The 14,208-nt window shown below is 36.2% G+C and overlaps 1 protein-coding gene across 9 annotated transcripts in view; it reads left to right on the plus strand.

Moving 5' to 3' along the window:
• The window catches only part of Ddr (discoidin domain-containing receptor 2), a 671,237-nt gene that overhangs the window by 323,479 nt on the left and 333,550 nt on the right, over window positions 1-14,208 (plus strand). The gene's annotated exons all lie outside the window — the stretch shown is intronic.

Here is a 14,208-nt window from a genome sequence, read left to right on the forward strand (position 1 = left end):
AACAAAGTATATATATGATATGTCGGAACAATATCTTGTTTTGAAACCACCCCTGCTGAGAAATAAACTCTGATATGTGCCATATGGCCAAACATTCATACTTACATATATGTACCTTCTTCCAGTGTTGATTTCTATATTTAAGAAGTAAAGGTTAAATCCAGGATATCATGTTGGTGAAATATTTCTTGTAAGTTTTTATTACAGTATATTTTTAAATTATGATCAAATTCAGGAATATTTCATCACAACATGGGCAGGATATGCGATATAACCAGTCGTTGGTGAGTCAGTTAAATTCGAAATTTTAAGATCGCCTTAACAATTTTAGAAGGTACGAGAATTTTTATACCATTTTTAATAAATAACTATAATTACGTAATAATTTTTAATAAATCTAAAAAATTCTGCAAAGAGATTATAAGATTATATCAGTCCGTAGTTTTACGGACAATATTGCTGTTTCTGATATCTCAACAATCGATATTCCAGTTAATTTTTCATGAAAAAGGAAATGAATTATTTACTACTTTAAGCGTTATCTCTTGTATTTCATTTTTTATCCGGAGTTAAACTTTATTTTTGTACCTTTCACTTTAAATTGAAAATAGATAAAAAAGAGAAAAAGAGATTGTACGAGGGTCGTTTGAAAAGTCCTTGCAAAGTCAGAGAGATAGCACTACTGGCGCGTATCGAGGTTATGTTTAGTTAGTAGCATCTCTTGGAAGAACACACACCAAGTTTCAGCCAGATCGGTCTATTTCTTTGTGTTTGGCATTCGTTTGCATCGAGGAAGTCGAGTGATTTTCAAAAAATGGACGAAAAAGAATTTCGTGTGTTGATTAAACACTACTTTATGAAAGGCAAAACGCCTCAGGAGACTAAAGAGAAGCTTGATAAACATTACGGTGACTCTGCACCTTCGATTAGAACAGTTTATAAGTGGTTTCAAAATTTTCGGAGTGGCCATATGGGCACAAGTGACGCTGAACGTTCTGGACGCCCTGTTGAGGTTACTACTCCAGAAATCATTGATAAAATCCATGATATGGTGATGGATGACAGAAGAGTGAAGGTGCGTGAAATTGCTAGTGCTGTGGGCATCTCGAATGAACGGGTACATAATATTTTGCATCAACATTTGGACATGACAAAGCTATCCGCAAGTTGGGTACCGCGATTGCTCACGCTTGACCAAAAACGAAATCGTGTGAAGTGTTGCAAGGACGGTTTGCAGCTGTTCCAGAAGAATCCGCAGGACTTTAAGCGTCGTTTCGTCACTGTGGATGAAACATGGATACATCACTACACTCCTGAGACCAAAGAACAATCTAAACAATGGGTTACCAAGGGGGAATCTGCGCCAAAAAAGGCGAAGACCGTTCCTTCGGCCGGAAAGATTATGGCGACTGTCTTTTGGGATTCGCAAGGAATAATCCTCATCGACTATCTGGAAAAGGGTAAAACTATTACAGGTGCATATTATTCATCGTTATTGGACCGTTTGAAAACCGAGCTGCAAGAAAACCGCCCACGATTGGCCCACAAAAAAGTCCTTTTCCATCACGTACCAGCTCACACCTCAGCAGTTGTGGTCGCAAAATTAATGGAAATAGGGTTCCAACTCGTTTCACATCCCCCCTATTCTCCAGACTTGGCTCCCTCGGACTACTATTTGTTCCCCAATATGAAGAAATGGCTGGCGGGAAAAAGATTTTATTCAAACGAGAAGGTGATTGCAGAAACGAATGGCTATTTTTCAGACTTGGACAAATCCTATTATTCGGAAGGGATCAACAAACTAGAGCAGCGTTGGACGAAGTGTATAAGCCTAAAAGGAGACTATGTTGAAAAATAAAAAAGGTTTACCCCCAAAAATTAAGTAGTTTTTATTTTTGCACGGACTTTTCAAACGACCCTCGTATATAAAAAAAAAATCAATCCGAGATCTAATCTTCTTAAGTTAGTGTGAGTTATTTTTTGATAATTCGCATTTGATGATGTGGAGTTTTAGTTCGGTTCGGCACCATTTATAGCTTTTATTGTATAATTATTATTTTGTGAATTTTAATTCTCAATTACTGTTTATATGACATCATTTTCTGGCTGTCTTTGTTCTTTCCTAGATTTTCCCTTTAGCAGAACCTTTTTTTGTTGCTGGTTTTATTTACTTCTATAGAACTGTAGAACGCGATTCAAAAAATACTGCGCTCTAATCAGCATCCATGAAGGTTGCTGCCCTAGTAGAAATTTCAGCCACTAGTTTTGACTGTGAAGTTGCTTTGTCATTGGGAAATTCCTGTTTTTTTGTTTACTCTACGCCATTAAGCAAGTGGAAGCATGTTGTTTCTAGCCCTCCAATAAATACTTGTTTTTCTTTTCAACTTATTTGTGATATGGTCATCTTCAGTATCATTCAATTCAGTGTTGGGCGTCCATGTATTGTTGCATGTCGCAGAGAATATGTCACTGATACGCAAAACCTTAGCTCAAGTCTTAAGAGCATTCTAAATCTTGCTAGATGCTCCACAATCTTGCGCCAGCTTTAGAGGCTGAAAGCTTCGTTAGCTTTGGATAAGAGACTACCTTTCTTTGCTAAAGTGATTGTCATTTCTTTACCTTGGATTGAACAGTGGGTGGGATTCCATTGGTACACTTTCTCTTACAAGACACTTGTCTTAGTCCACTATTCTCTTTGTATAGTCAGGGTGTCAGAGCGGTGCGGAAGTAAGATTTGGATAAACAGAGTACTTTTTGAAGTCTGTCATTTGATTCTTCCGCATTTAAGGATAAAGGATGCCAACACATTAACTAAAGTATCTTTTTAAGTCTCCCACTAGATTCTGGTCAACCTTTTTAATTATCGGAGTCTCTGGCTATTCTGTTGGCTTTATCTTCTGAGTCAATCGTTAACTAATGTTCAGGTAATTTACCTCAGCAGCTTACGGATGGCTAAATGGTCTCAATTTGCGCAAAGCTGTCCACATAAGAAGGTGGTATTGTTAACCTGTATTTTGGGTTAAGCTAGAAACTTTTATTGACCTAAAGATTACCATTATCTCCTTGAGGAGACAAGAAATGTTGATGGGGACGTCTAGGGATATTAATTAGGAATAGCAAAAGCTAGACATTGGACTAGACATTCGCTTAATTCGAGAAATCTTGCTTGCTATGCACAAAACCCGAAGTACTTTTCAATACTCACAACTAGTTCATACTGAAAGAATTTTAGAGCAGGAATATTATGATATTTAAAATACTGATTAAAGTTTCAGTAACTACTTAGCACTTATTTATAAACCAATCTGGTTAATGAATGAAGAATAAGAACAAGGAAACAATGACCAAACTCTGGCTTGCTGCAGGCTTTTAACTCTTAATTAGAGATTCCCCGGGATAATTCATATTAAAAAGAAAAATCACATTTACATTCGTGGTTGTATTCGCTTACCTGCGTCCAATTCAGCAGGCCTGAAAATAGAAGGAAAACTTGGCCACATATACAATTACTCTCGCTTCATATTTAACCAAACTAACAGGTTTTTCTCCTGAGGTTTAACTTGCCCATTTAGTTAGAGGCAGAAAAAAAGAATGAATCAAATTAATAAATTATAAAAAATGTATCCTTAATTACGGTGTATATAAAATTATATGGTCGCAAAGAGTGTATAAAATAATGCATATATAACGTCTTCGAGTTCTAGAAGAGATGGAAGTATTTTGTGACTGTGTAATGTACAAGCTGTGCATCTTTGTACTAACTGTATTATATTTACGTAATTATAGTAGAGGAGTCCCGTAGCGAGTATTAAGCAAACACAAGAAGTGTAGAAAGGGTACGATGAGCCTCCGTTGGCGCAGGATGTCGCTGGGATGGGATGGTAGCCTAGCTACACGGCCGTAGAAAGCCTTGGCTCACTTTATTCGTCAAATAAATGAGGCAACATTCTCTAGGGATATGATGAGCCTTCTCCTGCAGCTGCTGTCAAACAGGTTTATTGGTCTCCCTTATTTCTTTTTTTTTTTTTATTAGATCATTTTAGTGACATGAATTTTATTTTTTGCTAAGAAATTGCGCAATATTTTTTTAACCAATGTTTAGAGAATGAAGAACCTGTACTCTTCAGTAGAACTTTACAAATAATATATTTTTCTCTTTACTGAGTGATTGCTCTGTCATGCTTGCAAAGTAGGGCATGTTCATTTGATTACTTCTTCTATTTTTGCTTCCGTACCATGGATATTCCTGGCTTGAAGGTTGTGAAGGATTTCTGGTCTTCGTTATGCTCTCAGCTATTGCTTTCCTTCTATTCGGGATTCCAATCAGACTCCTGATAGTTTAGTTCCTCATCCATTAACCTTCTTAGCGGAGATTTGCTAATAACAGCCTTCTTTCTCCTTGCAAGCTCGTCACAATCTTTGTTTGAGATTTCTGAATTCACTACGCTAGCATGTGAACATAACTTGATAGTTTCTCCTATTTTGTGGATTGATTCTATACTTAACCACCCAGGTAACATCCGTAAGAACTTTAGATGACAGAAACTACAGAACATAGCGCCGCTCAATGTTTGTCTTTCGTAACAAGTTTCAGTTGGGTGAAATGAAGCTTGACACTAGCTTAACGGTGCTTTGGCAGCGCGATCCTTGCACTAATGTTTCCTTTTTCGCTCACTAATCTTTGTTTTGGTCACCAAATATTTTCATTTTGAGATAAATATCCTGACTTAAGGGTTCTTTCTCCAATTCTTGTAAGAATGTCCACAATTCAGGTCAAAATTCAGTAGTTGAGGTCATTAGTAACGTAAACGTTTAATTTATTTATATTTTGGTAGCAGTGATTTCTCTCTCTCTGTTTTAATTCTTTTTATTTCAATGGTTTAAGGGCTCCAGGCGCTTTGGTTAAAAGTAAATAAAGAACCTTAAAATTAATGCAGTTTTTATTGTAGCGTGAAAATTTGCTTATTGCAGTGGTACTAAACTATATTTACTTGATTAAATACTGCATTTTGGAGAAGATAATAGAACAGTTAGTATAACGCGGTGGACTTTTGGTATATCACGGTGAGCTAGTAAGCCGGAGGTTCAAAACCAGCTGACCTTAGATTTTCTCTTGCTAAGTCCTTACGGAGATCAACAGTGCATTGAGAAGTCTGCGGGAGCCAGTGACTCACCTTGAATAAAAAGAAAAGTATAATTATTCCATTCTGTCGCAGTTTTGTGCATCTTTTTCGCGGTTAGAACACAATCATCTTTCGTTTCCTAGACCGAAAGATGTACGTACGTACTAAAGAAGCCCACCTGTTTTTTTGCCGTTTTCATTATCTTCTTATGCCCAAATTTCTTAATTTTTTTTATAATTGCTTCCTAATTTTGTAATCAAGATAGGCTTTTAAAGGATTCTAATCTTTTAATAATCTAATTTATTTTTAGTTCTTTATTACAACGGTTGGGTGCTTCTTAATGAAAGTATTAATGCTTGAATTATTCCTAATTAAGATAAATTACGTAAGAGCATTCCTAAATGCCGTTCAGTTCTTACATTTTTATCAGTTTTTTAGATGCCTCTAAATTAAGAAAAATTTCGGAATAACATGTTTATTAATACTTGTAGAATTAAATCAAAATGAGGTAGTATTTCTGCTCTAAGAAGTGTGATAACATGTCCTTGCCGTTATTTTTTCATGAACAAAACCATTGATTTGTAAAGGTCATGAACGAGTTATAAGGTGCAGGCAAAAACCAGTTAAAAATTTGACCTAACTCAGAGATGGAGGCAGTTTGTATTATTCCATTTTGGTCCTGATTAATTTAAATTCTTTCCAGGAGGCACGCAGATAACCGTTTAGAGAGTGTGATGTCCAAGTAAGGAGTCAAACGGCTCATCTGCTAGCAATTCCTTAAGTAATGTAATCGCCTATTTTTTCAGGCGGGGCTTAACGTCCAACTACCAATTAGGTGTCGTGGACGGATAGCAATTCCTTAATCTGGCCTTGGGCCTTCTTATAAGACACGTTTAGTCAGAAAATATCTCAACATCGAGTTCTGCCATAAGTGGATCTGGAGCCTGCGGAGGAGAAGAAAGGTCTCTTACAACTTGTCAGATTGCCTTGCAATTGCTGGTTGTTTTATGAAATCTCTGGCACTTCAAAGACAATATACCAAAGCTACAGATAAGATACCCAGAACCTTGTAAAAAAGAAAGCAAGGCTTTTCTTACTAGAACTACAAGGGGTAGTCTAATAAGTCTCTCTTCTTGGGACAGGTTTATTAACTTACAGTCTCTGTGCAGATTGTATGGAAAAGGTGAAAATGACCGTACGGTTTGAGGCATGAAATCTTTTTCATGTTCGAAACCAAGGACTTCAACTTGCAAATACCAATGCCAAGTAACTTCTTGGATACTGAAGCTGCAATGTCGGTGACTTTATCCGTTAGGATCGACAAGGGAATTGAACAATTGCTGCAGTGCCTTGGCCAATCTTGAGAGCCGGTCTCATGTCCCGTTAATAATTAATTAATTATTAAATTCAGGTAACAAGCAGTATCCCAGGATTGCTTTGGTTGTTTTAAATTGTTTCTTGAACTCTTTGAAGTTCTTTCTTTAAGCACAAACAGAGGAGCAACATTAGTTTTTCCAATTTTTTAAAGTAAATATTTTGTTAAAGCGATGCTACAATTGAGACTACTTATGTAATTGATAAAATAGAACAATAGAATAGATTCTCAGTGTCTCTTGTTCGGTCCAAACTCTATACAATTCGATTAATCACTACTCAACAGACATTCGTGGCAAGTAAAGCCTCTTGATTCTGCAGTATTCTCTCAACTCGCTCCACAAGCTCCATGATCTCTTCCTCTCTGATTGTAACCAAGTATTTATTCCAGTTTAATGGTTCCAATGTTAACTTTTAGATTTAAACTAAAATTAACTGTAGCAAACATCTGCAAGATTTTCTTTCATTGTAATTTACAATTTTAATTATCAAGATATTTTCTTAATGCTACATAAAAAGCTTCTTTCCTTTGGTTTTGGAATTGCATAACACATTATTTTAGCTTTAGAATGTTTAGTGTGACCTCACCGTCTATCTATTTATTACCGTCTGAAATCTATTGATAAATTTAGCCCTCAGCTACTCGTAAAACTTAAATTTGGTGTGATATTCATACATATAGAAATAAATAAATCTGAAAAAAGTGATTTAAAGATCGTTCTTTTTTCTGTAAAAGTGTGACGTCCATTTCGAGAGGATTTCAAGCACGATGTTGATTATTGAACTCCCAACTGCAACTGTAGATGAATAGGCTGTTTTAACAATCCTTACTGTTTAATATATAAAAAATTCGTGTTGCCGAGTAGTCCGACATGCGGATTGTATACAATTTTCCGCGGAAATGAAAAAAAAATTAAGCATAATTATGTGAAAAGCATTTTTCACATTTTTAAAAATATTTTCGCGCCCTGTTGGTTGTTATCATTGCGCCACTAATGGAACCTTCTCAATCAGTGCTCTCAATTCATTGTGGCAACCCACCAATTCCTGATGCCAAGTATCCTTCTGGCATCCTTACTCATACATTTTAGCCGCCCACTCTGAGGGAGAAACCTCGGAACTGTCTACCCTAATAACGTGCTTAGTCCACCTTAACTTGCACAGTTCAATAATTCTTATGATGTCAGGCTACTGGTACAGTTGTATCAGCTCAGCATTCGTCCATTATCGCCAGATTTTACCTTCTTTTAATGGGCCTAATATATTACGAAGGATTTAGACGCCCCGGTATTCGAGCGGTCAGATGCGAGACCTGCTTAAGCTATAATATGTATAGTTGGTTTGATTCCCGGTCTAGGCCTTGGATTTTATTTAATGGGTAATATGTGCGCCTTCGTTCGTACATTAATTTATTAAACAAGAGATAAGGTCGGTTAGTTTTAGATGTATACTTTAGAATTGTATTAAACGTTGAAAAAAAAAAAAATCTTAGCTTAGTAGAAATTGTAAAGGAAGGATAGACGTGTAAAATGCTTCTGAGATCTACATTGAAAGGGTATTGTTGGCCATTTGGTGTTAATAGGGGACCAAAGTAGGACGATAGGGATGCTGGGTTGTACGAGCGGACGACGGAAATAAGAGATAGTTAAATATATATATATTTAACATGTATATATATATATACGTGTGCTATGTTATAGAAGTGCGGGTGAGTTTGTGTTAGAGAGAATGGAGGATGTGGTGGTACGTGGTCTGCATGGCTCCCTGTACCCGTGGTCACTATTCCCTCAACTCATTATTTCAGAACAACGGGGTCTACCCCTGGGTGTGCAAACCTAGAATCTCTGTAACCTCAATTACATGTTATATAAATCTCTTCCTCTCGTTCTAATTTTCTCTTTTAGATTCTCTGCTACTCAGTCCCACTTTCCAATACACGAATACATGGGAACTACACTCCTGATTACCCCCTTTACCCTGATTACCACCATTTATATCCACAAAAAAAACAGAATTCCCTCTCACATACAAATTTAGAAAATACATTCTTCCGTTACTACGGCTCGCTCCTATCTACTTACCCACCTACAATGGTAAATTCGTTTTTACTACAAATCTAATGCTATCAGTTTTCCAACAAATTATATTTATTTTCATTTTGAAAAGTTTTGCAACAAGCTAATTGAATTATACCAACCCAACTAGCGTTGTTAACGCTGCACTAGTCAAATTATTTTTAAAATATCTAGGTAATACCAATGAATTGCCGCTAAAAGCGCTCTTGTGTTCGTAACTTCATTCTTCAAGAACTAGAGTGTGCTGTTGCAGACGATTGATTTCTTTACTGCAGTTTCGAGTCCTTGTAAAGACACAAGCTGCAGTGTGCACACCACATCGTTGTTACTAGTGAATGTAGTTTTTAGAACTAGTTTATTTATTTTCTTACATTTCTTACTGATAATTAATTTGACCTGGATTATATTATAATAGTTATATGTACAAATTAAATATGGCTCAGTTAGAGCTTTAAACGAATTCCAAATAGAGGTCAATGCTTCAATGGTCTTGAGCATAATAAAAAATAATTAGGTTTGTATATACTTTTACTCTCCGCCGCATCACTCTTCCTCCGATCTTCTATCACTCAATTCCAATTCCTCCAGCCAATGTTGTCCGTTATCTTTGGCTTTATTTAGACAAAAGACTGATTTGGAACCCGCACACACGACTTAAACGAACTGAAGTTAACAGGCGTTATCGACTACTTAAAAGACTACTAGAGCAACGTTCAAAACTTTTACTTAATAACAAACGACTGATTTACAATTCCATACTAAAACCCACCTGGACGTACGGTATTGAACTGTGGGGTTCAACGAAACACTCTAATCTTCAACGAATTCAATCTCTTCAGTCTAAAATTCTCCGCACTATCGTTAACGCTCCATTTTATGAATCTAACTATCCACACATACCTGGAAATACCGTTTGTATGTCAGGTTGCTCGAACTCGCTATAAAAGTTTTCATCAGAACTTGCACTCTCATTCCAATCCTCTTGTCCACCATCATCATCCACACCATCATCTCATCACCATCCAGATCATCTTCCCAGACGATTGAAACGCCAGTGGCCTCGCGATTTTCTCTCTTCTGAAGAGAGTAGCTAATCCTGGAGACGACTTAGGGATGTTATCACTAGGTAACTGCTCCCCTCAGTTAGTGAGTTTGTAGTGGTGTCAGTTATTGTCATTGTTACTAATAGTGCATCTAGCGCTGGTGTAACTTAAATAAGTTTAAAAAAAAGAAGTTATGTATATAATTCATCATCTCTCTCTTTTTATTTATTTTTAATATTGCTATAAATTTCGAAACCTTATTGTATTAAGTATCGTTTACTTTCGGGGATAAAAGGTTACAGTGTTTCTCAAGATTGGCTTCGAATTTCGCAAGAGCTCTCCGACGAAGGAGACGAGAGTAAGCTTTTTAGATGAGCCAGATGATATTGATTATGAAGACGAAGGAATATTAGAAGATAATCACGAAACTGTGACTATGAACAATCACTCACTGATGAATGCCCGACATCTTGAATATAGTAAATATTTTTAAGAAGAGACCAGGAGACATTTTGGTTTGATATACCCTCAAAGATGAATTGAAATGTCCGTGCAGTTGGATATCTCAAGTTCAGAGAAAACTGATGGAGTTGTTTCTGAGAAAACTCTATTTACTACTGCATCCTGTTTTGCCGTTGTTTCTCTACCATCACCATCTAATCCTAGCAATGCTCCTCTTTACAGCGTATAAAATGTTAGAATTATGCAGCTTGCAAATTTCATCTTTTTCAAAGACCACTGACCCTTACACACATACCTTTGTTAGATGCAAACTTCCTAACCTAATTTTTGTAAACAAACCTCAAAACGTTAAATGTCATTATGAAAAATTGAAACGACAACCGGTCCCCTTCCATTTACTGAGGTTTAAGAGCAATCAGAAAGATAGATCACCTAGAAGAGATGGAACTGTTTTAACGGGAGTTTTTTTTTAATAATGAGAAGCTGCATCAGCTGCAAATTTTTGAATAAAGTAAACTGCGTACAATGTATTAAAGATCCAAATGCTGCTTATTATAAATGTACGTTGAACTACAATTTAAGAAAAGATATTTAACCTTCGCCTACGGTATTTTAGAGGAGAGAATATAATAAATTTTGTTGAGGTGCTATTTGAGTCATTCTTGTATGTGGCACAGTTATACATATGAAACATTTTATATCCACTAACATTTGTTATAGGATTTAAGCAGCTTATTTTGTAGAAAGAGCGTACTTTACATACAAAACATCACTTACATTTTAAATAACATAGCGCCATTATATAATGCATTATAATGAATGCTTAATAAAATTGTTAAAATTTACTATTTATTTACTGGTACTATTTATTATTGTGTCTTCTATTTATTAAATTTATTCTTTAGCTCTAAGTTTTTTTCTAGTTTAGTTGCCATTTAGTTCATGTTAAGGCACTTTTATTTGTCGCTTGCTTTCTCGATAACTCTCTCGGTAAGAACTGCGATAAATTTTCATAAGTAATTTTTTCATCGTATATGAGGATATATCCAGTCTCAAAGGCCTTCCTATATTTTTCAACTCCTTAAGTTTAAATCCTCCATCCATTCCCGTAACACTAGATCTCGCTCATCTGATCTCTATATTCCCTCTCACCGTACCTCATCCTTTGACAAGTCCTTCCTAATACGTGCTACCTCTCTCTGGAACTCCTTGCCTTCATCTGTCCGCCATGCTCCTACCCTATCCATCTTTAAATCCCGTCTATTCAGTTATCTACTTTCTATTCAGCTTCCTCCGAAATTCTAATTGTTTTAATTTATTTCCTTAATTTCTGCTGTTTTATTATTTTATTTTTAATTATATTTTCACTTTTGTAAATACTTATTTATTTATTTAATTTCTGTATAATCACAGGCCAAACTGTTAAGGCCTCTATTTGTTCCTGTATTTATTCTTAGGGGACAATTGTCCCAGAATAATAAATTTCTTTTGTATTCTATTCTATTCTATATTTTGAGATCTCTCGAATTCTTTAATAAGTTTTTACCTCGAGGACTCTGTGCGTAGGCGTATGATATGTATATTAATGTAAACTTGATAACTTTTACGCTTCCTGAGTTTGAATGTTGTGTTGCATATTTTCGAAGTGTTTTTGTAAGAATAGTCCAACAAAAAAAGCATTGCGATAGCAGAAAAACTCTTAGAGGCACTAAGTTTTTTGAGTAATTTCAGATAAAATACGTTCTCTGCCAGTGATTCCAAAAATTTTCCGAAAACTTTATAAAACAGCTGAATGATTACAGATTTTCTTGCTGAGAACAGCTTTTGAAATTTTCTTTTCTTCAAATTCCACTCAGAAAAAGAACATAGTTTATTTTTATTTTCAACCGGTTGATAGAATACAATTTCCTACCCTACATCGTTACAGTGTTAACAACTCCTATCTCTCTTATACCATAAATTTGTAGTATCCTTTAACTCAGCCTTATCATACTCCAATACGTATCAGCAGTTGTCCTCAGGGATCAATTCTTGGACCTTTGCTCTTCATCGTATTTTTGTGTACCTTACTAAGCGCAAAAGATGTACGACTGGCCATGTATGCAGATGACAATGCTGTCTACCCTCGTCAGGGAAGCTGCAACACAATAGATAACAGGCTAAACTGGGTCACATACAGTATATTGAAAGGTTACGTGCTAGATGAAAGATTAAAAGAAATCCCACTAAAACTTAGGCTATTCTGTTTACTAGATTCAGGCTGGCGTTGTATCAACGTCGGTTTTGAAGGGAGCATTGCCATGGTCAGCTACTGTCAATGTTTAAATAGTATTCATCAAGTTATAGCTTGATAGCCTTTACTTTTAATAAAAGGAACAGAGTAAACAGTTGCATGGCAACCAAGCGGGGAACGCTGCTTTTTCGCAAATCTTCTTTGAGTATAAGCTTCTGCTGTATATGACAGTGTATAGACTGGAGCAGGGGTCTCCAATTACGGCCCGCGGGCCACATGCGGTCCCCTGAGGACTTCCGGAAGGGGCATCTCTTTCGTTGGTGGTCAGTGAGAGGAGCACTATATGTGGCGGTGCCTCAAAGCGTTGCGCCGCTCATGTACAGTACTACTTCAGATGACGCGGGAAAATAGTGTAAAACAATAGCAGAAGTAGGAAGAAAGGCAAAGCACTATAACTAAACCGGACATTGACCATCTCTTTAGCCAAAAGCAGGTCCATAGTTCACACAGGAATACTGGGCAGTTTGTTGATTTAAATTTACTTGTTCTTTATTTGAAATATTCTATTTGTTCCCTTTTTGTTTTTTTTTTACTTTAAAATAGTTTGTTTTATAGTACGGCCCTCCAACGGTCTGAGGGACAGTGAACTGGCCCCCTGTGTAAAAAGTTAGGGGACCCCTGGACTGGAGTTACTATACTGCCCACTTGGAGCTTGCATATCAATATAATGTTCCCTCGCTGCACTTGTTGCAGGATAAATCCCCCATTTTAAGTTACAGACCTCCATTCCTTGATTATTTTACCCGAACCATAACTAGATCTGCGTTTTACCACGGACCTAGACTGTTAAATTAATATATTGAAATTACCATTGCCAATTTATTTACAAAGTCTGGGCTCAGTGGTGATTATGAGGGATTGCAACTTGGATGAAGTTTCCAGGCATATAAGTGTGAAGAATGCTGTAATAATATGTCTGAACACAGTTTTAACGAATATCATGAAACCAAAAATGAACTTTAATGTCATTTTAAAGAGGTTATAGTTTGTTATTTTATTTTATTATTATTTAAGGCGCTTCAACATCTGAGGTTATTGGCGCCTGGTGCCTTTTTCAGTGCCCTGCCGGCCACTGGACAGTGTTACAGTCAACTCTGTCCATCACCGGACAGAGAGCTATAAGAAGTTCCTAGGAACAGAAAATCTAAAGAGCCAGCAGCTGGATTCGAACCCGCGATTGCCGCGGGGGAATCCAATACGCTAACCGCATAGCTAATCCCTTTCCTATAGTCTGTCATTGAAACTCCAATTTTGTACGTGAATTTTGTACATTAAAACTTTATTTATTTTTACCCCTATTAAGAGCAGACAGTTTGCGGTAGAGTAATTGCATTTTCAACGACATAGTCAATAACTTTGCATAATTTAAGTAGAAATATGAGATCAGAGTCAATAAAGCAAAAAAACAAGACAATGGAGATCTGTAAGAAAAGACGTGAATCAATTAGTTTACGCGATTTTAAGAAATTTTATTTATGAAAGACTACGAGTACTTTGTACGTTACCTTTGTATGAATGACTGAAATCTTTGAATGAATTTTGTTTTACCGAAATAATATTAATGAGGCTTCAAAAATTTTAAGTTCTTGAAGTATAAAGTTAATAGAATAGCCGAGTACCGAAAGCATGAACTCATAAACCGTTTTATCCTTTTTTAAAACGCCGGACTACTTATAGTCTGCCGCCTTTATTTTAGATTCTTTCATAAAAACTGATTTTCAGCGGAGTTCTGGGAAGCCTCCTCTCACCTCCTCTATATCTATTCAGAGTGAAACAAATTTTGTAAAAATTCGAAATTTGAAGAAACGTTTTGATTGGTCCCTTGAGAGTGTGTTAAT

The sequence above is a fragment of the Rhodnius prolixus genome, unplaced genomic scaffold, assembly GCF_049639745.1.
Source record: "Rhodnius prolixus isolate KJV_2025 unplaced genomic scaffold, Rpr scaffold_2, whole genome shotgun sequence".
Taxonomy (NCBI): Eukaryota; Metazoa; Arthropoda; class Insecta; order Hemiptera; family Reduviidae; genus Rhodnius; species Rhodnius prolixus.